Source organism: Nuphar pumila, chromosome 2 (assembly GCF_984573655.1).
Source record: "Nuphar pumila chromosome 2, dmNupPumi1.hap1.1, whole genome shotgun sequence".
NCBI classification, from domain to species: Eukaryota; Viridiplantae; Streptophyta; class Magnoliopsida; order Nymphaeales; family Nymphaeaceae; genus Nuphar; species Nuphar pumila.
The window spans coordinates 125,422,915-125,427,564 of record NC_143250.1 but is presented as its reverse complement, the minus strand read 5'-3'; the positions used below and the strand labels follow the sequence as shown (position 1 = coordinate 125,427,564).

The window sequence follows — 4,650 nt, the reverse complement described above, 5'->3', positions numbered from 1 at the left end:
CTTTGTTTCCCAAAATAAAAAAGAGTGGTATCTACAGACAGAAATAAAACATCTTCAAGAGAATTCACTTCTCATGCTGGAACGTGATAAAGTGCTTCCTCCAATCCAACACACCCAATTCATAAAATAGCATAGTGGTGCTCATGCGAGCCGTCACCATCCAGGTCAACTCAGTAAACTAAAAAAAGTACAAGCAAGAGGTGCAAATCAACTGTTTAACTTGTAATTTTGAATCTAATGAATCATTTTAAAAAGGTGATCTCCAGTTCTTCACTGCCTATAACTTTTACTAAAATACAATCAAAGATGCCAAAAATGCAAGTTAGCACCATGGTATTCCAAGGATGAAAAGACGACCTTCAACAATGGCAAAAATTTTCTTTTCCTTGACCCAGTAAATAGAAGGATGAAGGCAAAAGAATAAAATGAACCATTTTGCAGGTTAAAAGGCATACACTCTTCTTCTGTTACAAAGGTATCTTTGCATGAAATAGTGATTAATATATTCAGCCCATCAAGAAATAGTGATTAATATATAGAATGATAGACGATATGTGTGCTTGCAAGGACACACACACACAAACATGTAAACATTAGTTACATATCCATGAATATGGAATGTCATAAGATGTTATATACAAGGTTAGTTTCCAAATAACTATCTAAAAAGATGAACATTTTTCTTATCTCATGGAATACAAAGATAAATAAAGACACAAACACATGAACACACACACACAAAAACATGCATATGCAAACACCCATAGGCACATACACATGGACACATTTACAAAAAGCATGTCTGCTAGTAAAATTGACATGTATATGGTACTATGATGTCATAAACAAGATACAAACAGTCTGAGAACTCCAAAAATTTCTCAACAGATAAATGTTTTCATTCTCATAATCTTAAGAAGGAAATAAAAGATTACTTGTGTTAGTTACTTTTTTAGGAAAAAAGTGTGAATCATGTCTACATATATGTGATGCAATTCCATGGATATACTGAACTTGATCAGGATAGTCATAAAATTCCAAATACACCATCTGAATCAAAACAATGTGGCCTCTTGTAGCTCACAAGCAGAACATGAATATGCTTTGCAACTCATGAAGATGCCTCTCAAGACATGGAGGAGCTCATAAACTGTGGGAACAAGCATATCCATGGAATTGAAGAGCTTTAAAGACTTCTTTGCCCAGAAATATACATTCGTATACATTCAAATACATGTAAGCAAACCTGTTTTTCATAATCTCCAACATTCTATGCAGATAGTCAAAGCCGATGTGTTTACTAGAATTGCAAGGCAGATGTCAGATGGAGTAACTTCAACAAAAATTGGCACAGCTCAAGACATACAACTGCAGATATTTATCGTCCGTCAAGCAGAAGAAAATTTTCTGGAAATAAGGGCACATCAAATATAGAAGCAAGTTCACAAGATCAATGCCACAGTAAGCAAGATGGCAGGTGCCAACTTGATAACAATAAAATACAATGATGTAGGAATATTTTGTTCACATCCACAAACCAAAGAATTTTAGTTTCACCCTCCCGGACAACCGCATAAACACCAGGAATCAACAAAAATATTTGTGTGCTGCAGAACGATCTTGAAGGGGATTCCTTCCTACCAAAAGCATAAGTAAAGGAAACCAAGCTTGGAAAAGAAAATGTACAGGTCTTGCAAATTATTAATCAATCCCTGTACCACGTTCTAGCCAATCTTCCAAAGATCTCATGGTAACAGGTAAGGTGAACTGTGGCATTTGCTACAAAATCGAACTTCAATAATGAGAAGAGAAGAGAAAAGGGGAAGGAGGAAAGATCACTCAAGATTCCTTGAAAGAATCATTCTATCAGATCTTGAGTACCATCCAATGAGGATGGAAAAAAGAAAAAGAAACGGAAATGGCAACAAGAGATCAATTACCGATCAGCCGGAACGTCATGCTCTTGCACAGAAAACACTGACACTATACACCACGGGTTCTCCTAACCCATTATTCAGCACCAATGCAGAACTCAGTTTGATGAATCAGATATCTGGTGAGCCTGATAGTTTTCACATGGCACCACCAATGTTTCAGCAGCCCATTACTGCACAATTATAAACAAAACTCCCCAATACCTTGCTCGCGAGCAAATTCCATGCAGGAGGCCCTTCTCTGGGTTTCCACGAATTCAATTCTGTTATCCCCGCGCCCTGACCTCTCGGACCTCCGATAACAATCACCTGGTCGCCGCATGCCTTGAATGCCAGGCCCCAACCATTCATGGAGTCCGCTCTCTCAGGAAGCCTTCCCACAACATGCCAACTATTGTTCTGTTTATCGTATTTTTTCACCACATTCGCCTCCGAATAATCGGCAGCATAGAGCTCGTTGTTCACAACGGCAACCAGTGGAGGTGCGCTCGCCAACTCTCCCCTGCAGGGAGACATGTCCAGGATTGTCTTCCATGTTCCCGTCCTCAAATCAAGCTGTTCCGCACAAGTTAGGGGTTCTGCCAGGCTACTCAGGCCGCCGATAACATAGAACTTGCCGTCCATGAAGAACCCTGAACACATCTTTCTCGGAGAATTCATGCTTGGAAGAGGGAACCAGCGGCGCTTCTCCGAATTGTACATCTCAGCTGAGCTCAAGATCCGCCCGCTTGAATCGCACCCGCCTGCCACAATCGCAATCTCCCCGAGGCTCGCAGAGCCGAACAAGCACCTTGGCGACCCCATCGCAGGTCCAGGCGACCAAGAATTCGTGAGGATACTGTATCTCCAGATGCCAAAGGAGTTGAAGTCCCTGCCGAAGACGAGCAATTCAGTACCAACGGCCAGCGACTCCTTGTCGGACCACATGAAGCAGTCGTTGGAGGGAATCCAAGGGAGGTGCATCCACCGCTGCCGGTAGGGATCGAATGCCTGCCACTCCACCAAACTGCACGAAAAGTACACCCAGTGCTCGATGATCCCCTGCTGCCGCCTCAGCCAGTAAAGCTCCCCCGTCCGAACAAGAGAATTGAAGCTCCGATTCAGGGAGGAGATCAAACCGTAGTCCGATCTCGAGCACCGGACGAGGCAATTGATGGACACATCGCGGTTGAACCCGAGAATCAGGCAACCGTCCGCCGGGTCGCTCTGGGCCTGCTGGCCAGATCGGTCGTCGCTGGGGCTCAGGGCGCTCGAATCCGGCCGTGCCGGTGAAGGCGAAGACGGCGGGCGCCTCTCCAGAAGTGCCCGGAGACAGGGCTTCTTGACGACGTTTCCGTCTTCGCCTCCTCCACCGGATCCATCTGCGTTGTCGTCCTGCTCATCCTCCGAACTCAGCTTCGTCTTCGACATCTTGACAGAGCAGGGCGAGGAGTACCAATCCCTTTCGGGATCGCACGGCGATGCGAACCTAGACACCACGCACGATTGACCATCCAACATGGCTGCAGATCTCTCTCTCTCTCTCTCTCTCTCTCTCTCTCTCTCTCTCTCTCTCTCTCTCTCTCTCTCTCTCTCTCTCTCTCTCTCTCTCTCTCTACCGAATTGCCCCTGGAGGAAGGGAGGAAAAGAAGCTCTAGAAAAGGAAAGATCGACGAGCCAAAAGGAATCGGACGACGGCGACCGGGGGAAAACGGAACCCCAAATTCTCCCCGAAACCCGCAACCCGGACGCAATTGGAGAGGAATCCGACGGTGTGGGCTTGAATTCAGACCGAAGGCATCAGATTCAACATCGACGCTCTGTTATCAGAAGGCCGAGGGATCCAAATTCCCAAAGACAACCCCCACAAAAAGAGCGACGAAAGGAGAGAGAAAGAAGGGCAGGAATCCACGCCCGAATTCTGCAGAAACAAGAATTGGGACGAAAAAATGAATCAGATTTTAAAAGGTTTACAAAAATATCGGTTTTCCTGATTTTTGTCGAGTTTTCGGCATCTCTAAAAACAGATCCAAACCCTAACTGAAGAACAGGAGAGAGAGAGAGAGCTCCCTCGTTTATCTATGAAGAAAGGAAATAAAAAATCGGCGTGAAGAAAAGGGAGAGTGGGAACCTAGAAAAAGTGGGAGTAGTCTTGGCAATCCAACGAGAAAATCACGAAAAGAGATCCGGAAATCTGGCCGCCGAGATCGGGAACCGAAACAAACGGGGATCTACGCCCACCGGTTGCCGTCGAGGGAAATCGCGGAAAGAATGAGGAAGGAAGACTTTATAAGAAGAAAAACTACTCTCTCTCTCTCTCTCTCTAAGCTCGCACCCAAAAACCGCATAATTTTGGGCATGTGCGTTGGAGCGGCCTTTATCGCTTCCTAAGCTCGCACCCACCCAATGAAATTTGGGTCCCACCACGAACCGGTTTTTGTCTCGGATCGGGATCCTTCCGTCGAGTAACATCGCCTGTCACTTAATGGGTCGGACATGTGTGGGACACTAGTAATTATTGGGGTCGATCCAAACCAATTTTCAGTGATATATGAGTTAGGTTTTGAGATATATTTTTATTTGATATCTGATTGGAAACAACTCAGCCTTAAAAGCATTTTCAGTATAATATATATATATATGGGTTAATTTACCATTAAATCAGTTAGTTTGACATTAGATAAATTCAACTTAATCAAAATGATTAAAATACTTTTAAAATAATGACATTTTAAAA

At 44.0% G+C, this 4,650-nt stretch overlaps 1 pseudogene across 1 annotated transcript; it reads right to left on the bottom strand.

Annotated features, from left to right (window-relative positions):
- Positions 1-1,403: 1,403 nt before the first annotated feature.
- Positions 1,404-3,713, bottom strand: LOC149847023 (F-box/kelch-repeat protein At1g26930 pseudogene; annotated as a pseudogene). The gene has a single exon (XR_016430332.1). The product of XR_016430332.1 is annotated as an F-box/kelch-repeat protein At1g26930 pseudogene (transcript).
- Positions 3,714-4,650: the final 937 nt, after the last annotated feature.